This window comes from Pteropus medius, unplaced genomic scaffold, assembly GCF_902729225.1.
Source record: "Pteropus medius unplaced genomic scaffold, Ma_sr-lr_union100, whole genome shotgun sequence".
NCBI lineage: Eukaryota > Metazoa > Chordata > Mammalia > Chiroptera > Pteropodidae > Pteropus > Pteropus medius.
In genome coordinates this window covers 10,390,005-10,413,456 of record NW_024349800.1, presented here as the reverse complement: position 1 = coordinate 10,413,456, position 23,452 = coordinate 10,390,005, and the positions used below count along the sequence as shown (strand labels likewise).

Below are 23,452 nucleotides of genomic sequence, written 5' to 3'. Positions count from 1 at the left end.
TTTTATTTAAGTCATGGATGCAGATTACTTCCAAATTCTGAAAATTATCCCAATATGTTAGTTTCATTGAGAAATTCTGTGTTCTTAGATTTAATATCTGTTAATATTACAGTGTTACTAATATTCATTGTTTCTCTCCTTAGTTTTGTAATTCTCAAAATAAGTTATAAATATATGCAAATGTTTTCTTAAAAGAATTAATCTAAATGAGATTTTCTTTTTGGTATCCTCTTAGGAAGGATTCACTCAGTTCCTTAACAGAAATGTTCTAATACACTTGTCACTGCTATTATTAATGAGAGTTTTATCCTCACTCCTTAAACTTCACAGTTATCTTCATTTGCTCTTTAAATAAACCAATACATGGGAAAACTGGTTGAATATATTTTTGCTGTTATCAGTGTGTCTGATTATTGTGGTTGTCCCTTAATCCTATTGATCTTAGTTTTGAGTCACACTTACTTGTTGCAGTCAATATTAATTGATTAAAACTGTCACCAGTGAAAGTAGCAGACTGGTTTTGCTACTGAATTAATTTTCTGAATGGATCTATGTGTCTGGTAGATCTATTGTTTTTATTATTTTACCAATGTTTGTAATAGTAATTATATAACCATATAGAATAGTCTAAAAGTCATACATGCTGTATGTCAACAAAGAAGTTCACAATCAGTGAGGTAAATTTTTTTCTTTTAAAAAACTATTATCTACCAAAGGAAAAATAACATTTTATGAATAAAAGTTATTGAGAAAAGAGGGGTTCGTCTTAGGTGTTCAAATCTCTTTATGCTATAATTACAATCTGAAAGTAAAAAGTTGCCAAATAAATACAAACATGCATAAGTGCAACAGATTGACCACCCAGAAATAAAGCCAATATACTTGAGAACATAATATGTGACAATGATAGGTTGAGAAGTCTCTGAGTAAGGGATGGTTTAGTTTCTAAATGAAATTGACATGTGAAACTTTCTATTGGAAGGAAAACAAGAATAAATCCATACTTTATATTATATGCCAAATTGATCTCTAGTAAAGGCATTCATTGAAAATAAAACAGTAAAATGTTAACAGAATATTGAAAAAGAATACTCAAATAGTTATAAAATATTACAGTAGGGGAGATATTTCTAAGTAAAACATTTGTTTATGCCCATTCCTCCCAAAATATTCAAAAGCAAACTGGGATCATAAATTATCTGTACCCTGAAAGTCACTTTTTTTTCCCATCAAATATTTGATCTCCCTTACCCCTATCTACCTCATTTTTAAATAAGCTTAGTAGATTTTTTAGAACTTTCAGTTTATGGTTGTAATAGGTTTACTATATATGTATATATTTTTACAGGAAATCACCAATAAACAAATTATTAGGAGATTTACAGAGATTAGAAAACTATTAAGAGGAATAAGAATTCTTAAATTTTAAAGTGAGTTGAAATAGTTGGACTTAAAGCATTGAAGAAAACATATGTCTAATCACTGTTTCTGTTTTCTGAATAATCAACACTATGCTAATCTCTCTTACTGTTAATTCTCAAGAAGAAGAAAAAAATAACACCTTTAGTTCATTACTTATTTCCCCAATATGTCTTAGAATCCAGGGTGGAAAAGATGGAGATACTACACTGTGTGAATTTTAAAATTTATGTATCAAAATATACCGTTAAAAGATTATAAACTAAAAATACCAGATGAAAAAAAAAAGTAATACGTAAAGGGATCGTTATCATAAATATAGCATTTATAAGGCAGTTTAGAAAAGCCATAGAAAAGTTTATATACTGGCAGTTAATCACAAAATAAAATTTAAAAAGCCAGTAAATAAAAGGAAAGTGTTCCAGTAGACACTAATTCTAGGAATCTTCTGGTAGAAACATGAAAATTAAAGCAAGAGTTAGAGAATATCTTTAAAATCAAACCTCAAATTAGGTTGCCGCTGGCAATACATAATCATTTTCAAGTTGGAATCTGCTTCTACCACTACATATAATAAAATATTTCAATGTAGATGAAATTATGGAATAATATTTGATATGACTTTAATCAAAGCTACAAATCATGTCCTTATGTAGAAAAGTTCTCTAAATTTCTTCTAGATTTTTTTAAAAATTTTATTTCTAAAATAAAACAGGTAGAAGTTGTTATTCTTACTAGGAAGCTGAGAGATTCAAACTGCTTCTGGTTGACTTGCTCACTCGATCACAAATAAAATATAATTTTGAGTCTTATCTGTCATTCATATATCCTCTGTTCATATAACATCGTCAAATATTCAAAAACTTTCAAATAAATAAACTAATAGAAATGTTTTCATTTTGTGACTCCTGTTGAAGGTAAAAATGTATGTTATATTACCGGCTATCAAAAGTTTTATTTGAATATTTTATTCATTTATTTGAATATTTTATTTCAACTCTAAATTCTAGTAAAGGTGACACTTCAACTCTATTTTTAAAAATCTATTTATTTATTTTAATTAGTTTCAGGTATACAGTACATTGGTTAGACGTTTATGTAGTTTATAAAACGACCACCCTAATTACTCCTTCTCTCCTCTGGTTTTCCACCTAGCCAATATATTAATGCTCACTGCATTCCCTATGCCATGCTCCCCATCCCCATGACCACCTATCAACTACTAATTTGTACTTCTTTAACCCTTCACCCATTCTCCCAGCTCCCCAAACCCTCTCTTCTCTGTCCGTCATCAAATTGTCCACTATATTTCTGAGTCTGTTTTTGATTAGTTTGTTTTTTTTGTTCTGTAGATTCCACATATAAGTGAAATCATATGGTATTTATCTTTCTCTGTCTGACTTATTTCACTCAGCATAATAACCTCTAGGTCTATCCATGTCCATGAAAATGATAGGATTTCATTTTTTTTAATGGCTGTCAACTCTATTTTTACCATAAGTAATGACAATAATTTCTACTTTACTTTTTGTTATGAAAAACCATTAAGGATAATATAGCATTTAGAGCCAATCTAACCAAATTTATTAACTGTTGTAAAAGTTAATCAACTATTTCCCTTGCTAAAATCATTATGATACCTATTACAACTCTAGCAAATTTAGCTACATTAACATTACTTTTGTCAGATGAGATGTCATTTTTGAATCATAAACTGATACATGTCTTTTTATTCCTCTAAAATTACAGAAAAACACTAAAAAAAAACTACCCTTTTTTGCACGAACTATTTTCCTCCTTTATCGAAAGTATGTGAAAAACATCAAAAACTATTACTCTGCCCTTAATTCATGATTTTCTTTAATTCTATATCTCTTCGTGGCCCTTTATTATTTTATTTTTAAATGTGTTTTAAAATTATAGTAGACATACAATATTATATTAGCCTCAGGTGTACCATATTGTGATCGGACGATTATGTATTTTATGAAGTGATCACCACGTTAAGTCTAGCACCCATCTAGCATCTTTCAGTTATTATGAGATTGTTGACTATGTTCCCTATGCGGTACTTTACACCCCTATCACTAATTTTATAACTGGCAGTTTATGCTTAACCTCTTATACTTTTTCTAACCATCCTTCCTTTCGTATGACAACCATAAGTTTGTTCTCCATATCTATGAATCTGTTTTTGATGTTGGTTTGTTTGTTTTGTTTTTTAGGTTCTACATGTTAGGAAAATCATACAGTATTTATCTTTCTCTATCTGACTTATTTAACTTAGCATAATACCCTCTACGTCCATCCGTGTTGTTATAAATGACAAAATTCATTCTTTTTAGGGCCAAGTAATATTTCATTGTCTATATGTATACCACGTCCTCTTTATCCATTTTTCTATTGATGGCCACTTAGATTGCTTCTATATCTTGGTTACTGTAAATAATGCTGCAAGGAACATGGAAGTACATGTATCTTTTCAAATTAGTGTTTTTGATTTCTTCAGATAAACATCCAGAAGTAGGATTGTTGGGTCATATGATAATTCTACTTTCAATTTTTTGAGGAACCTCTATACTGTTTTCCATAGTGGCTGCACCAGTTTACAATCCCACCAACAGTGCACAGGGTTCATTTTTCTCCATAGCCTCACCAACAGATATTCTTTGTTTTCCTTCTGATAATAGCCATTCTTACAGGTATGAGGTGATAGCTCATCGTGGTTTTGATTTGCATTTGTCTGATGATTAGTGATGTTGAGCATTTTTCCAAATGTTTTTTGGCCATTTGTATGTCCTTTTCAGATAAATGTCTATTCATGTTCTCTGACCAGTTTTTAATCAGATTTTTTTTTTTTTTGATGCTGAGCTGTATGAGTTCTTTATAAATTTTGCATATCAATCCCTTACTAGTGTTTCTTAACATAATAGCAATTCTTCTGGTCATTGAATTCCTTTTTATGCCTCAGGAAGATAGCCCTTGCATAACTGCTTTGTCATAATAAAACCCTTTTTGAAAATTAACAATGATTTTGGCCTGTAACTATATAAATCATCACATACCTACATTTCTTTCAGGTTTATAAAAGTCTATTTCACAATTCCCCTCTCTCAAACATTGATGAAGCAACCATATACATGTTCATATAAGATAATGATTGTTATTCAGTCTAATTCTAAAATGTATATTGCAACATGTTCTGTATTGCCATTAGAAGACATTTTGAAGCCATATGATCTAAACCTAGGTTTATTTTAATGAAGTAAAAAGCAAAAGCGTTTCTTTATAAAAATTAAGTGTTTCTTAGAGATATTCATTTCATGTCACCTTCCCATAGCCTTGACTTGAAGAGGCAGAAACAAATTTTATCTACTAGTCTAGTATACTTTTGTTATGGATTATTTTTTAAAGAAGCACAGCGAGCATGAACAATGAATAAATGCATAATGTATGGGAAGATGAACAATGAATAATAAATTTTTAACTTAAACAAGAAACTATTTCTCTCCAGGCTCAATAGTTTGATCAAAACACTGTGTTTTAAAATGCAGCTTATAACCTACCATACTGATATATGTAGCCGAATGTGTTTCAGATAAAATGTGAATTAAGAAATCTCATCCTCTGGTTACATGTCTCGGGAGTTGGACTTTTCCCTTTAATAAATATTTCAATCTAAAGAGAGACACCTCAGTGAAATAAAAACAAATGATAGTGCTATCTCCAAAGAGACAGTGTATTATTTTAAAATGGATGAAATGGCCCATGCTCTGCCCTATGACAGTTAGATACTCAAAATGAGACAGTCAAAAATAGAGTTAATCATTCCCATGAATATGAAATCGAGTCTCCGTTTTTGTCCTAATTTGAGATGAAGAGAAGGACAAAGAGCACCAAGCCTACATAATATTCTTACAAAGATTACAATAACCAGGCACATAGCACAATCTTAAATAATGTCACTGCAACTTAAAGCTAACCTTATTGACTAATACCCTAATAGTCTTCATTACAGGTATTCAAAACATGAAAACAATAGTTTAGTAGTATTAATAGATAGTAAATTTTTATAAATGAACTATTATTTTCTGGGTCTTTAGATTTGAACATAAAATTTTTATTAGAGAATTACACAGGTGTCAGCACTCAGGTATGAGATATAAGAATGATGAAATAAAGTAGACAGACTTTTTCCAAGAAAAAACAAATAATCAGAGATTCTGAATTAGTCATTATGAGAGATTTTTGTTTTTGTTTTTGTTTTATGTCTTAGGTGATTGTAATGTTTTGTCAAAATTGAAAAACATTGGCCTAGATTATCGTTTCCCTGCAAGTTAATTATGCTATTTAAGGTAGCAATAATAAAAACATCGTCAAACTTGATTGCATCTATAAGCACCTCAGATCCCTGTACATTATACATTTTTCCGTAATTCATTGTTGAAAGAATTTACTGTCCTTGCAAATATATCTTTTATGCAGTGATGAATTAATTATTGCTTCCACAATTCAAATCCCTTTGAAAATAGCTAACTTCCCAATTTCCCAAAAAGTATAGATGTTAGACCACTTCCAAAGGAGGACTAGATATGATTAAAATGAACAACTTCAAGCCACTAGTCCTGATAATATAATTTACCAACTTCCAAATCTTTACTGCAAACTATAAATTGCAGCCAAACACTCCATTTAGATAGAATGGGATATCTAAGAGTTATAATCACCTTAGTAAAAGCAAATTTGTGGCTTAGAATAGAATCATCATTCTTTTAGGCGAAGATACTAACCAAATTATTTGTCTATTGACAAAAAGAAATGACATGAAATATTTCAAGTTTTGATTAGCTGTTTAACTTTTTGAGCTGCATAGATAATATTTATGTTTTTCATAAATCGAACATTAAATGCTTATAGCTTTAATGGCATAGGATATACATAAGGTATATTCATGAATTAATTGCATAATACTTAAATGCATCGATAAGTAACAGTTTTTGTTAAACAACATACAAACATTCATTTATCAAGTTTGTTGATCCATTTTCAATTCTTTTGTTTATTTAGACTTACTTTTCATATTCTTTTTGATATGTAAACATACTACCTTATTAATTTAACTTCAGGATTCCAGTTCACTAGACAGCTTAATGCCCTTGTTACACAATTGCTCTTGTTCATTGTACTATAACTGCAATTTTATGAAATCTTGTAGTAAGTATGAATATAGGTTTACTAATGAAGTAAAGCTATTAATATATTAATGCATTCAACTCCTCAGAGTGCATACTTAATGGAACATACAGTCAACTAATATCCTAGAAAAACTTTGAGAATGCGATTAACTATCTGCTTGTGATTTAAGCTTTTACTTGAAAAATATGCATGACTACCGAATTAGTCAGACCTATTTTTTAAAAAGAGTACACAAATTTAAATTTCAAAAACTAGATATTTTAGAAAGAGACACAGTTTTTAACCCTACCAAATTAAAGGAAAGTGAGGCACTTCTCACATTACAATGTATTAGTTTGCAAAAGTGAACATTTGAGGCAGTTGTTTACTGAATATGGAAAATATCTGACAGAATGGGTGTGTATCATACTACTGGTTAAATAGCAGGCATAAAAAATATCTATACTGATGATTGTATCAATTTAACATAAAAAATTCATTGAGTGCCTCCCAAAAGACAAATTTAACTTAAGAATCACAGGTACAAGTTAAGCAAGTTCGCACTTCTTATTCAGGAGTTATTTCTAATACTTTTTTAGTCATGTATCAAATTACCTTATTGGAACAAAACTATTACTGAGATTGTATTTATTTTCTTGTAAATCCACGAGGGCATAATGTCTAACTTAATTGTACACACATTTTTACACTAGGACATTTTTTTTTTATTTTCTGTAAAATATAACTCAATCATGTTTAAACTATTTGGCTGAATCTGTATAATATTAGTTGCATTTAAAGATAAGGAAAGTGAGTTCCTTATATTAAAATAACTTTCTCAATGCCATGTTGACTAAATCAGAACAGAAACATATTTACTTCCAAGGCCATGACTGTTACAGAATACATTGTAGCACATAAACTAAGGGAACATCTTTCAGAGTAATGATGACATTGTATCGATTTTTGGATGTATTTTTAGCTCTACCATAGATTATAGGTATTTATTATGGGTTTTTTTTTCCATATTTAGTGTCAACTGGTTAGATAAGTTTACCAACATATTTTGCATAAAAAGCCTATTCCAGACTCCAAATATATGTTCAATAAATACACGATTTATTGTCCTTTCAAACTCTTTAATGACTTCTAAGTAAACTAGTTTACCTGATAGCTACATTCTCTATTTGAATACACCTTAAAAAGTATAGAAGTGATATTATTAATGTTTTAATCTAAGAGATTGCATACAAAAATGTCAGGTGATCCACTGAGCAATTTAAAATAAGTTTGGTTACTGTGTTTTCAAATCTAATTGCTACTTTTGAAGTTTGAACAGAGATCCTCTTTCAACACTCTTATTCAACAATGCACTGAAATCTGTAGCTAATACAATAAGACAATAAGAGAAATAAGAGGTATAGAGTTTTTAAAAGGGAGAAATAAAACTGGATTTATTCACAGATATCATGATTGATTATGCAGAAAATGCCAGAATATCTCTAAAAAAATTCTGGTCGTAATAAAGAATATAGCAAGATCACTATACATTATATATAATTATTGAATAAATACATGGTGGGAGCTAGATTTCTCACTTTGGAGTGGATGGTTATAAATAAGTCAGGAGACAAGCTAAAATATCCTGTTCATCATAGATTAGAGTTGGAGAAATCTGTATGAAGTCATGTTTAGCTTTACATAGATACAAATGGTTACATATAGAAACATTTATATGTGTGTGTGTGTGTGTGTGTGTGTTACACCTACATTGATCTACACATACTATAGCCTTGCTCAGTTAGCCGAAGAGATCTAACAATACTTTAGTATCAATAAACACACCTAGAAACATGAACTGGGTTTCTAAAACCATTGTACCATTCTCAAAAAAAAAGAAAAAAGAAAAAGAAAAAGAAAGAAAGAAAGAAAAAGAAAAAAAAAGAAAGAAAGAAAAGAAAAGAGAAAAGAAACCAGAACACCTTGGAAAAGTGGCTGATTCCAGAATTAGGACGGAAAATATACTAGATGATTCCATGTTCAAAATACGACACCAAATTATGAAGCTATGACAAAGGGATACAGAAGCTAACTAAAAGAGTTGTCAGTGCCCAAAGCTTGAACAATTTGAACAAAAAAATAGATAAATTAGTATTGGATTATGACCTAAAGTATAAAATAATTATTTATGAGTCCATATTGATATAAATAAATAAATGAATAGCAGAAAATAAATTTCCGATGCAGAATTTTAAACAATTTATGTAGATATTCCACCTTAAAGGATGTAGATGTCACTTCCTATACCTTAAGTGTGGACTATACATAATTACTTCCTTCTGAAGAATACAGTATGGAAAAAGGAAAAATAAAAAAGTTATTTTGCACTGAGGAAACCTAACAAATACTACCTCAGGTTCAAGATTAACATCAATAGTGAGAAGACACATTAATTACATGTACCCTTGACACATAATTAGAATGTCACTCTAATTCTGTGCTAAAGAATGCCCCTTTATTTCTTTCCAAAACCCATAACCTCCATCTAATCATGAGAAAAACATCAGACCAATCCCATTTGAAAGTCATTTTATTAAGTACCAGATCAGTACTCTTTGATACTCCAAGATTATGGAAAACAGGAAAGATATGATAAGTTTTCACAACAAAGAATAATTTAAGGAGATGTGACGACAAGGTATAATTTGGTATCCTGGAACAGAAAAATTACATTAAATTAAAAATAAGTAAGTCCAATAAACTGCTAAACTGCGGACTTTTGTAAACAATTGTATCAACATTGGATCGTTATTTGTAACAAATATGCTATGGCAATGTAAGATGTTTATAATAGGAGAAACTGGGTGGGAGCTATATTGGGACTCTACACTATTTTCTCAATATTTCTATAAATATGGAACTATTTTAAAATGAAGAAGTATATTAGAAACAAACATACGAAAATTAAATATGTTTAATGAAGAAAAATCTTTGTGCAAGTATTGCAAAGCTTTTGTTTGTAAATTATCCAACATTTAATAACTGGTAATGTTAAAGAAAATCAGTATGATTTATACGGAGAGTCATACCTATATTTTAGTAAACATTTTTTGGTTAGTATTTTCACATAATGTTTCCATATCTACTTTATTTTTTAGTAGAAAAAATAAACGTTGGCTATTAACATTTTAGGTATACATGGTATCCTTTATTTATGTTGTTTAGGTACTATATGGTGTTTTTTAAGTTGTTTATATTGAATTTAATTTAGCCACAGGTAGTTACATAAAGATACAACTTCAGGCAGTGGGAAAAATACTGTTATCACCAGCCTAGTGAGTTCAAATCACAGCAGTAGAAAATCAGTTTATTTATATTCTATTTTAATCACTCCCATCCCACATTGTTAATAACCTCAGTGGATCATCTGAGATTGTTGTTTAGTTGAATAGTCTCATATAAAAAAATTATAAACTACATATTTACCTTCTCTTCTGGGTCAAAATGATCCTACTAAATAATTATCCAAAAAGGATATATTATTTAATTTTTTAAGGTATAACATTATGTGTCTGATATTCTGATGAGTTATACAAGGTTAGCTATTTCTATAAGGTTATGATCAGAGAACTTAAACTTTTGGAAAAATTTAAAATGAATATTTACATAAAAATTAGAAAGATAAATACCATATGATTTCACTTATATGCAGAATCTAAGGAACAAAAGGAACAAACTAAATGAATACAGACTAACAGATACAGAGGACAATGTTGTCACTGCCAGAGGGAACAGGGTTTGGGAGGCTGGGAGAAATGGTGAAGGGTTGAAGAAGGACAAATTAGTAGTTTAAAAATAGTCACAGGGATAGGGAGCAGGGCATAGGGAATATAGTCAATAGTGTTGTAAGGCCTATGTGCAGAGCCAGATGGATGATAAAGTAATCAGGGGGATCATTTCATCAACTATTTAAGTGTCTAACCAATGTACTGTATCCCTGAAACTAATTTTAAAAGAGAAACTAATTTTAAAAGAAAAAAAAATATTTCAACCTTCTCTTAAATTCTTAAAGCTTCTTACACTTCTTTTTTTTTTTTTTTTTTTTTTTTTTTTTTTTGTTCCCTTCATGGATTCTTTAAACTAGAAGGATTACTCGTGTCCATTATGGTATGTTACATACTTCATGGAGAAGAGTACAGAAATGCAGGAGAGGAGATGAGATGTACACATTCTCTGGAGTAAAGCACAGGGTAGGGCGAGGAAGAGCCAAATGACCAGGGAGTGCTCGATCAAGCGGTACATTGCCCTATGTCGAACGTTGTTTGGTAGTTCAAAGAAAATTAACAGCTAACATTTCACATTTGGGTGATTGTATTCGCCTGATTATCAATTGCACACAAACAAATGGTTTTGTTATAAATGCACGTTGTAACAGAAGTTTTCATTTGCATATATCTCACCAGCAACACCATATCCCCCACCCTATTTCCGAGTTAGGCATTGTTGTAGGGTTGCCACCTTCCTCCTGGGAAGGACCGAGGACCTTCCTCTTTCTTTCTCATTCACTGATCACATCTCTTTTCTCAGAGTAAAAGAAAGGATAATTTAGATGGGCAGACAGGCAATTCTCACTTTACTTGAAATGACTTAAGAAGCTCTGTTTACTCTAAGGCATGGCAGATGTTTAAGAATGCCTTTGCACTGCGGGTGATTTTGTGGGTTCTTCAGAGATTTTCCAGTTGTGTAGGCCTTGCTTCCACCTCAGCTGCAGCTCATTCCTCAGGAATTTTCCTACTTCTGGGGCCTGACATAGGACAGGCTCCCTTCTGAAACGAGGCCAGGCTGACCCTCCTGCAGAATCCATGTAGTCACTGTGGTCCATGCTCTTGTTGACTACTCCCAGATGCAGTCCTTACACTGCTACCCCACAGGTCATGGTATCTTTCCAAGCCTGGGCCAGGAAACAGCTCTTCATGTCTTCCACTTACCAGAGCAGATGGCACACGCTGAGTTGTTCTGTTAAAGGCCTCCTTACTACAGTTGGAGTTAGAAATCTCATCCTTTCATCTCTTTCTCCTGTTTTTATGCTGAGGAAAGCCACATAGACCTCTCTCCAAACAAAATCCTCTTTGGAAATCCCCCTCTTTTAAAAAATATTTTCATTGTCTGTCTCAAGAGTTCTTGGTTTTTATTGTGTTCATCCTTCAGCTAGAACTGAGATAGAAAGAGTCCATTTTAATGTCATGTTACTGTGACCTGCTTCTGTAGTGTGACATACAAATCTCATTTTACATAAATCCCTCATTCTAGAAATAAAATAGACATTTTGAAGAGTTCTTATTGTAATTTGACCATTTGCTAATTTTGCAATTCAAACATTACTGATAAATCTCACTTTTAAATGTGTTGGAGACTCGGTACTTCCATTTATAACTGATATGTACAATTATAAAAGGCTCTCTTTAATAAAGACTTAAGGGTTTTTTATTGAATGTTTATGTGACCAGTATGACACATTGTAGACAGTGCAACTACCAAATGAAGAAAAGACATAATCTCATAATACCTCTTCAGGGTACTACAGTGAATTGAATGGTGGTTCCCAAAACATATTGCCACCCCCTAATTCCACAATCTCTGAATGGGGCCTTATTTGGAAAAAGCACCTTTTGAAGATGGGAGGATCTAGTTTTGGACTACAAATCTCCAGAACTGTGAGAGAGTAAATTTCTGATGTTTTAAACCTCCCAGGTTTTCATAATTTGTTACAGCAGCCTTACGAAACTAAAACAGGTTTATTCTTAGAAAATTAATTAAGCTAGAATAAACTACTCTAAATATAACCCATTTGTGGCCCAAATATGATTACTTTTTATTTATCATTAATTTAACAATCCAGGGAAGGTGATCAGAGCCAGCAAGCTGCTTGTCTGAGCAAACTCAGGTCCTTCTATCTTTTATCTCCTTTATTTTGGGGCTTTGGTGTAATATACATTCATTCAAGAGAGGAGAAAAAGAGAGGGAGGAGAGCTCAAATACACTCTGTGAAAAATACCACACATTACTTCTGCCTCCATTTCATAGGAGAGAACATGGTCACAATGCCATATCTAAATGCAAGAGAGGCTAGGGAGTATCCTCTCTAGTGAGCTGGGCTACACAATCTTATAACAACAGATGAAGGAGAGAAATGTCTTGGTGAAATGCTAGCAGAATTTGCCTACCTTAATGTTTGCCAAAATTACAGTTTTCCAAAAGTGAAATCAAAATGGTTTCAAATTATTACGAACATCTACAAAAATATGTGTATATATAAATATGTAGCTTTATATGTCCTTCGTATGATGTTCTGCAGTTTTCAGAATGTGCACAAGGAACATGTTTACATTATTTCTCTAAGGAAAAAATAATTATAATAACATAATTTTACAAGAAACGATTCATGCATTCTATCTACTTGGAAGATAGAGAAGTACAAATTCAATTGGCAAATTTTCTAATTTAATAATGCTAGAAGTTCTTGAACCAAACTCCTTCTTAGACCTAATCATTAGTTAGTATATTATAAGGGCACTGAACAATCAGAATTTGTCACCACGCTTTTATTAAAACATTTAAAAAGGCAAAGTTATAAATGCACCTTAAATAATAAAATGTCAGAAGAAGACAGGGAAACATACAATATTGAGAAATCTCTGGTATTGCCAGTAACAACAAAATCCACTTTCCATCTTTTAAAAAAAAATGATTTTTGTTAGACAAATGGTAAATATGAAACTATGAAGCTTGCTTTTCACCCTTGTAGCTAATCAAATTTCTTAATATATGCATTTTGAAGATTGTTTTGGTTCTTCTACAAAAAAATGATATACACTAAGTTTTAAGAACCTATGAAAAGCTTTATTTAAATAGCTAATTTACATCTTTCAGTATCATCACACAGGATTTAAATTGCTAATTTTTAACTTTAAGTAAGCCAGTGAATGTAGTCAGCGTAGATAAAATGACACAGAAGGCAATTCACAAAAGATGATGTGATGGTTAATTTTATATATCATGGCTAGGCCTTAGTATCTAATTATTTAATCAAACACTAATCTTCAAGTTTCTGTGAAGTTGTTTGGTACATGTGCCTAACATTTATAATCAGTTGAATATGGAAAGGAGATTACCCTCAAAATATGGATGGGCCTCATCCAAACATTTGACTGCCATAATAGCAAAAACAAGTTTCTTACAAAAGAAATTTTACTCGAGACTACAGCTTCGACGCCTGCTGGGGTTTTTAGACTGCCTGCCGCACAGAATTCAGACTAGATAGCCCCACAATCACATAATCACATAAGCCGATTCCTTACAACAAATTTCTTATATATATTTATATATAATTGCTCTTGTAATTCTTGGTAAGGTAATAAAGTTAAATCTAACAGAGGTTATTGTATTTCTATCACCAGTTCTTTTTTCTGTGAGTGATCCATAGAGAGTGCACGGACTAAAACAGAGCCTCCATCAAGCCAGAAAAGAGGCAAGATCTAGCTCTGTCCTCTATAAGACAGGCAATGTCTATGTAGACATTATAATGCATTCCCTCTAACTTACTTTAAACATTTTTATAGCTACATAACCATAAAGATTAATCCAAGGAAATGAGTTAAAACAAAGTAATTTATAGTGATACTATAACTAGTGCTTTCTGTGTAGGCTGTGTCATTAAGATTCTTACCCATAAATGTACTTCTATCTGTGCTTATGGTGGGGCGAGGATATTCAGTTTATCATCTATGGGAAATAACAATTGTAAATGGTATTTATTTTGATTGAGGTTGAGGTGATTTAAAAAATAATAATGTCTACAGCCATGCCACCCTGAACAAGCCCGATTCCGTCTGATACTGGAAGCTAAGCAGGGTTGGGCCTGGTTAGTACTTGGATGGGAGACCACCTAGGAAGACCAGGTGCTGTAGGCATAAAAAATAAAAAATAAGGAATTGCAAGCTGACAAGGTCCTTGCAATCTGTTAGGTCAACCAATGGTTGCCTCATCTAAAAAAAAATAAAATAATAATAATAATAATAATAATAATAATGTCAAAGTTACAGCATTTTCTGAAAAATAAAATGATGTTACTAAAATCAAGAGGGGCAGAAACTCAACACAAAAAGATGCCAAGGAGGTCTTCCCTTTCCAGCTGCGTGGACAAATAGATATTTCAAAATTTACTTTGTAGAAGTGAGAGCAGTCAAGTTTATGAGATGGTAACAAACGTTCCACAAAATTCCATGCCTTAAAACAACATAAATAATATATTTTGTGAATATTAAATTTGTTCTATGACTGAGCCAATGAATACCATACTATGTGGAATATCACTAGCCTTGGAGATTGGGGAGAGATAGGCTTTTACACTACTACCCAACCTATGCACAGTTAACAAGTGTTGGCCAAGAAATAAAACTGTGCTGTTTTACGTCTCTGAGATTTTGAGGTTGAATGTTACTGCAGAATAAACAATTTCTCCTGACTGACATAGCTCCTGACTGAAACAGCTCATCAATGGGCATAATTTGCAGGGAAGATGTGAATTTGGAATCTGGAAAATAATGATTAATGCTATGCAGTGACAAATTAAAAAAAAGTAAATCAGTCTCTGGTAATACACTAAACGATCATATATCTAGTGAAATTTTGTCTCTGCTACAAGAAGTTGGAAAACACCATTAATAGAATATATTTATTGTCATTTGTTGTATTTGATAAGGTACTGCTAGAAATAGGAAAGGTAAAGAAAAAAGATTTTATCTGAATTAAGAACAAGAATTAAAAGAATAGAGAGAAACAAGATTATTGAAATCTTAGAGGTCCATAAAGAAAAACTACCTTTTACATTACCCTTTCCATCAATCCAAAATAAGAAAAAAAAAAAGAAGAAGAAAATATAATATTTTGAGCACAAAATGTATTAAAATTTAAGAATGTGAAAATGAAATTAAAAAGACTATATTATCAGTTATGGTGAAAATCTCTGAATGGATTAAGATGCCCCAGTACTTGCATAACCTTACTATTGTGTAATGTCTAGCATTTTAAATTGCATAAGGTAACTCAGAGAATTGAGGCTCATAGTATAATTCAAAGACTCCTGGGCTCAAGGTATTTGGCTCTATTGCAGAGGCAGCAAGCAGCAAAGCAATATAGTAAGTTTGAGGACTGTCTCAAAAAGTCTTATTCCTATGTCATTTGGCATATAGAGATAGCTGGAATCAAAGATATAAAATACCTAAAAATTTTTCAGAGAGAATTTAGTTGCTTAAATAAACAAATACTTTAAGGCACAAAAATTATGACACGGAAGATTATTAATATTGGAATTATCAGATATAGAAAATAAAACAACCATGGAGAGAATATTTTAAATTGAAGGAGAGAGTTTTAAAACTGGACAAGAAAAAAAAGATCTAAATGCAAACAAATGGGAAAATAGACAAATAAAAAATTTAGAAAACAGTAATAAAATAGTCGAAGTTATCTAATCAATGTGTAGATAGATAAAATAATAGATTAGACCCAGTTAATGGTGAAATTAGTAAAATGGGAAATATAAGTCAGGAAATAGAATGCAGCAGAGAAATACAGGGATATGAACAATATGTTGATAGACATGACAAATGTAGTTAATAGCAGTGAATACTTCTGACATATATCTAAGTAGACTTAAATAAAGAATAGAAATGGGAAAATATCATATTAAATACATAATGAATAATTTTTCAGAAATGTGTAAAATAAATTCTCAGATATAGGATTCCCAGTGCATACCAAGCAAGATAAACAGATAAAATTTTATAGCTATACAGTTATCATGATTTAAGAAGTTTAGCAACTATAGAAAAATAAATCAGTGAAAACACAAAATATGGTATAGAAACAGCCACATATAAATGAGTAGTTGATGTATGAATGAGGTTATATTACAGACTGGGGAGGAAAGGATAAAAAACATTAAAAAAAAATACTGAGGTAATTGGTCATTCATTTAGAAAAAAATATAATAGATTCCTTACCTCATAACATATCAAAATAAATTCAGATATATTAAAAGTTATAAGTAAAAGAAAAATATTTTAATGAATGGCAGTATAAAAGAATACCATTGTAAACTGTGAAAAGGAAACAATTTTTCGACAGGATAGAAAAAATTTTCAAGTCTGAAAAAAACTTTTTGTAAACTTGACTGTTATCAAATGAACTCTTTTGTACACTCTACTACCAAATATAAATAAAAAATAGAAATGTAATATTCACATTGCAAACATATATTTGAACCTTAAATAATTAAAATAAATTATATTAGTTTATATAAAAATACTGTAGGATTATGCCAACCCTCTTTATGTATTAGAACAAATTTTTAAATCTCAATATTGCACTGAAAAAATTGTGGAAATAAACTTTTATACTCTTTTGGTGGAAGTGTAAATTGATAAAACCTTTATGGATAATACATTGCAGTTGTAACATTGAATAGATAGGTGCCTGTGATGATGACTTCCAAGGGGCACATACCCCTTGGAAAATCTTTCATATGTAAAGTTGAGACAACTATTAAATTATTTATAGAAACTGTACTATAATGCTACAAACACAGAAACAATCCAGATACCATCAATAGAAAATGGGAATGTGGATCATGGTAAATCATACAATGGAATACTATCTAGCAGAGAAAAAAAAGTAAGTGTAACTATAAATATAAGCATGGATAAGACCTAAACATAAAAAATTTTAAAAAAGTTACAAAATGCTACATATAGTAAGATAGGCTTATTAATAATGTATCATATTTATATTTTTATTATTCAAAAACTTAAATTTAACAACATGTTATTTGGGAATCCATACAATTTGATGAAAACTATAATATAAAACATGTTAAGTGGTTATTGGTTCAGAGCAGGTCAATTCATACAATTAGGGAAGGGCATGAGAAAGCAAAAATATAAACAACTTAATTTATATATTTAAGAACTGACAGACTCTCTCATAAAGGTTTAAAAAAAAGACAAATTACTTTACTAAAAAGTAGATATTGTAAGTTAAAAAAGAGATGATGTGAAATTTAGAAAATAATTTTTTTTTTCTTCGTAAGGCTTCATGAAGTTGAAATGTGGACAGATCTCTTAAGATATGTGGGATTTAGATAGAATCGCAAAGTAGCCTGGCAATTTTAAATAAATAATTTCTGAACTCACTTTTTTTATTTGTTTAAATGATTGGATTATAACAAAACATCTCTGCCCTATCATATTGTAAAATTCTAGAATTCTCTGGTTTTATAGAGGGATTCAATGTCGAGGGGTGGGGAGACTGTAGAATACAGCAGGAGTGACAATTTGAGAGATTTCTCAGTGTACTTAAAAAGAAACAATGACCCTACATTTACCAAATTGAAAGATAAAATTTTAAGGAATCTTTTAGTGACACTTGGTTCTACAACATGTAATTCACAGATTTTTTATTTTCTAGAAAATGCAGTGGTTTTGCTTTGTATTATCTACCAAATCAAGAAAAATTCTTTGTTCGATTAATGTAAATAATCATTTGAATGCCCACATCTGTTTAACTCAATTTTTCTATTCTTTACTTCACATCTTAATTATCTCTATGCAGTTAAATTATTCTCATTACTGGTGTAGCTCTCTCTCTTTTTCTCTCCCTCTCTCAACCTTCCTCCTTCCCTCTCTCTCTCTTTCTCTATATCTATCTACATACATACACATGCATATATAAAGATGTCACTATAGATAGATATCTATATATCTGTGTGCTTTATTAAGCTTTATCTTCTACAATCTATATTAAAAATCGAATCCTAATTACCTTTCTTAAAAATATTATTTTCAGCATTATTCAGAATATTTATAAATACATAGATTAATAAATTTCTAGTTATGGATACCATTCATTTTCAGTATAATAATTTTTATTTCCAAATGGTGATTTTATGGACACTTTAAATTAAAAATTATTTTGAGTCCTCAAGTTTGTTTTAAAATTAAATGTATTTTACATATTCTAAATCTTTGAAGATCAGTAATATCTTTCATCCATATTTTAATTATATGCCATCAAATTTAGAAGCTACAATATTTTTCTAATCTAATTCTAAACCAGACAAAGTTTATTGCAATTTATATTAATTTACTTTACTTAGTTTTTTGTTATTTTAGTTTACTACAGAATTCAGTTTTTCCCCTTATTGAATTTTTGCTCTTTTCATCTAATAACATAGTATATCATTAAAATCTGAGAATTTAAAAATTTTTCTTGATTCTCTTCCTCCATTTGTATATGAATTTACATACTGAGTAAAATGCTTATTATTCACTAAATTATTTCAAACCCGCAACATATTAAATGTAACGTAATATTTGACCATAAAATCTAGAAATCATATTTTGTAGTATTTTTCCTAAGAAAAATCATCTTAATTTTAATGACCCAGTATTCATTATTACATTAATCCTCCCCACCTCCCAAAGCATAGCACCTTTAATTATCATAGCTTCAGAGTTAAAGTTGCTATGGTCTCTTTCTCTTTCTATTTTTCTTGATGTAGCTTCTTAGCTAGAATCTTTCTTATCTTGCCTCCCCCAAGGCAATGTTATAACAGCTTCTGGCAGAAATTCAGTAATTGCTATGAGGTGCTTGATTCTCTCCTGCTGATTGTCATTGAAAACAATTGAACATCATCCCCTTGAATATGTGAGTGCTACAAACTAAAGCTTTACTTTTGACAACACTCAGTTCCAAATCAGTGACTTTTTCAATTATTCTTATTCCTTCAATTTTTAATTCTTTTCTGCTTGAGAGGCTTGCTGTTGATGTCTCAATTGGTGCTTAGTATTTCTATAACGTAGGTGAGTTTATTTAGAGGCACTTTTTAGAGAAAACTCCTTGACTATGTTATTGGCTTTATTGCTGTGCTAAATATGTACACTTGATTTAAAAAAAAAAAAAGCTTGCATATTCTTTCTATAAAAGGAGGAATGACAAAAACTGATTGTAGTCACTAAGAAATGTACAATACAGACTCACATATTCAAATGTCTGAGAACTAGAAATTTGTTTAACTTTAACAAAGCATTTCAGGGGGATTGATTGATTTATTGCAAGCTATTACCATCCAATAGAATCGACTGGTTGTTCAAAACACCAGGGAAATAAGGGTTTAAAACTCTTCAGAAGTATAAATTGGTAGTACGAAATAGCCATGGAAAAGTAAAGCACAATGAATATAATAATAATTATGTATAGTGCCAGGTAGATAATAGACTAGTGAGGGAAATCAATTCATAAATTATATAAATATCTAACCACTATGCTGTACACCTGAAACTAATATAAAATAGTAGTTTCTGTTACTAATATTTGTAACTGTTATTGAAAAATCAAAAAAGCCTGGGGAAAGGTGAAGGGGAATAAGAGTTTCAAATTTCCAGGTATAAAACAAGTAAATGATGGGGATGTGGTGTACAGCATAGGGAACATAGTCAATAATATTGTAATAACGTTGTACGATGTCAAATGGTTGCTGTACTTATCACGGTGATCACTTCTTTAAATATATAAATTTTAGATAACTATGGTATACACTGGAAACTAATATAATATTGTATGTTAGCTACATTTTAATAAAAATTTTAAAAACACACACACAAATAGACTATCATATTATACCAGAAGACATAGCTGTGAAGTGCTAATAGCAGAAACTGAGGAAGAACACGAAGTAGTAGAAAATAAACCAAAGATCTCCTTCTAAGAAAGAAGGCCTTACAGCAGAAACAATTGAGTGCTGCTAGTCTAGATGAGAAAAGTAGAGTAGATAAGCAGAAGAGCTTCATATACAAGATTAAAATTTTAATGTGAAACAATGTAATTACAAGCAAAAATCCATGTTTAATTCTCTCTGTATGAAAAAACAATATGTATAGTATGAAATGCAAAAAAAAAAATTCATATGTATGAACCATGTGTTTTGATTAAACTTAATGGAACAAGAAATAACCAGTGATGAGGGAAAACAAATGTATATTAGAAAATACTAAATAATAGAACTATGACTAAATCAAGGCTAGGAACCTCCTAGATTTAAGTAGGTTATATATCTCAGATAAAATCTTTTAAGGAATTCTAGAGAGAAATGCCAACATAGGTTATTATTTACTAAAGAAGCTGGATACCTAAAATTGGACATTTTAAGAGACCAGGTGTCTGTTGTGCTATATTTTCTTTGAGTTAAAAAACACCACCATCAAATTGTTTGAGCACTCTTAACTAATTCTTTATCTTATTAAATGAATTCGATAAGATTTTAAAAAATCATTATCTCCATTCATTTTGCTGTGTTTCCTTTGGGTGGTGGGGACTACATATATATATATGTAAGTAATAATAGAACAGCAAATAACTCAAAAAACTTATTTTCTTCTTAATTTAGATATTTAATTTTTTATCCTACTATACACGTAGATTGGCATCAAAGTAGTTGTCACTCTTTTAAAAGAAAATCCCAGAACATATTAATCCTTAATACTCCTGAAAGTAGGGAACACAATGTGTGAAAAGGCACAGAAATGAACTCTGAGTTGGAAAGTGATGCAGAAGAGTCAAAATCAGAAAGTAAAGAAGTTGATTTTTCTTTCACTTTTATGTATACATCGCAGAAACCCTGGGGCAAATCTATAATCATCAAAATTCCATGTCTAAGATCTGTTTTAATAAGTATAAAAGAGCTCATTAATTAAGCAAAGTATATTCTACATGTTAAAAATTGTTTTGTTACAGTTTTCCAGTTTTTTTCCTTTCTTAGCAAAATACAAAATAATGATGCATTTTAAAATTAGCTATGTCTTGGATTCAATAAAATACAATATTCATTGAATTGAATCCAAATCAAGCACATCCTTAATCTTTCTCCCAGTTGTATTTCAAGTAGTTTGGATTATGTACATGAAAGAAAAATTTTGTGAGTAAAAGACGTTTACAAAATAAAATTATTTATTTCACTTCATTTAAAATTAATATGGTCCTAAAATGTGAATTTTAATTTTGATTTGTTTAAATTTAATATGGTATGGATTTTTATAGGAAGATATCAATAATTTGATACTAACCCAGAAACTGTAAGAAATAGGAATATAAGAAATAAGCTCCAAAAGTTAACATTGATTAAATAAAAATTCTTTATAAAAATAAACTTTAAATATTTTACTTCTGTCATTTAATTCTGTCATTTCAGAGTAGCATAATACCTGGACACTCAGTATTGATTTCTTTTAGACTGAATTGTACAGACATTGCCCTATCATATGTCCTTGAATCAGTATTGCAGAAATCCAATTGCCCTGCCCTTAACCTCCTTCACGAAGGCTGATTTTAGTTATTGTGTCTATGAGGCCTGTAAAATAGCAATGTCCCCTTGGGAATCATGATAATGGAAATTAAACAAACACAGGTACTGAAGCAAGCTTAACAATTCAATGTCACAAGCAGGAATATATATACAGCTCTAAATTGTATTACAATTAACTCCTGTCAGTTGGTTATACACTTCAACTTTCAATGTGAAAATTGTAATTATCTGTTTACCTTCAAAAATTGTTAATGATATATTATCTACTTGCCATGAAAACTATATAATATTGATTAGAGTCTCTTGACAGAAAAAGCATGTAAGCTAAAATGTCAGCAAAGCATCCCAAAAGCAACTGATGCTTTTTCTATTGATTTCTCAACCCTGGAAAAAGACAATGAGTTCCCAAACATGCTCTGAGAAATACTCCTTAGAGGAAAGGCTGTATCTGTGTGCATATTGTTTCAAAAATAATATTATTATGATTTCGAGCTCTATTTTGACATGACGTTTATTTCAAACTTTGCATAGAGGAAGATGTTAGCCTTTTTTGGAAATGAATTTACATAGATTTGTGTGCACATCTTGATACCTAGAATATGCTTAAGACCTTATGCAGAAGAGGGATTCTCCTGCTACTTTCCTATCCCATTATGTAGTCTATCTGCTGCTTTTTTTTTTTTCAGATTTGAAAATTGTTCTCCAATTTATCTTCTTCCATTTTTTATTTCTGCTCCAGATATGACAGAATTGCTTGGGAAAAAATCTATATAACCTTGAGCCATCATGAAGCAGCAAACTCCTAGAGAAAGAAGGATCTTAAGAAAGGTGAGTCCTTCTCTTCTGTTCTGCCTTTTTTTCTGAAAGTATTTGTTAAGAAGCCAGGCAGTGAGATGCTGTTAAGGGTCAGAAAAGCTGGCAGTGTTTGGGCTTCCTCACAGGACCGAGAAGACTTTAAAAAAATAAATAAATAAATGAATAAAAAGATGAAATTCAAGGGCGCCAAGAGAGATTAGATTCAAAGATTCAAGATCACTAAAAGAAGGGAAATGCAGAGAAGTGAGATGAAAACTCTACATCAATTTTTCCTTCGAAGCATTGGCACAATCAAGAGGGTAAAATGCCAAGTAAAAGATGCTGAAACACAGAGTTTCAAAAGTCACACAGTATTAAAGAGCCTAAAGCTGGCACTCAAGAAGGAACTAGGAGGATCTTGGGGAACAATGACCCCTGGAGCTCAGCTGGTGTGACTGCAGGTCCATGCCCTGTGATGGTGGCTTTTCAAGACTGAATGAGGCTTGAGAGATTAAAAACCAGCTTCAGCACTTGATTGGATTGAAGGAATTTATCTCACTTCTAACTCTCACGTGGAATAACATGCATTTTCTCTGGAGGGCAATAAACACTGTAGCAGATGCTGGCTGTCAATTCCCATAATCC

General features: G+C 30.9%; 1 pseudogene; it reads left to right on the top strand.

Annotated features, from left to right (window-relative positions):
* The first annotated feature begins 14,445 nt into the window (after positions 1 to 14,445).
* On the top strand, positions 14,446 to 14,564 carry LOC120622261 (uncharacterized; annotated as a pseudogene).
* Positions 14,565 to 23,452: the final 8,888 nt, after the last annotated feature.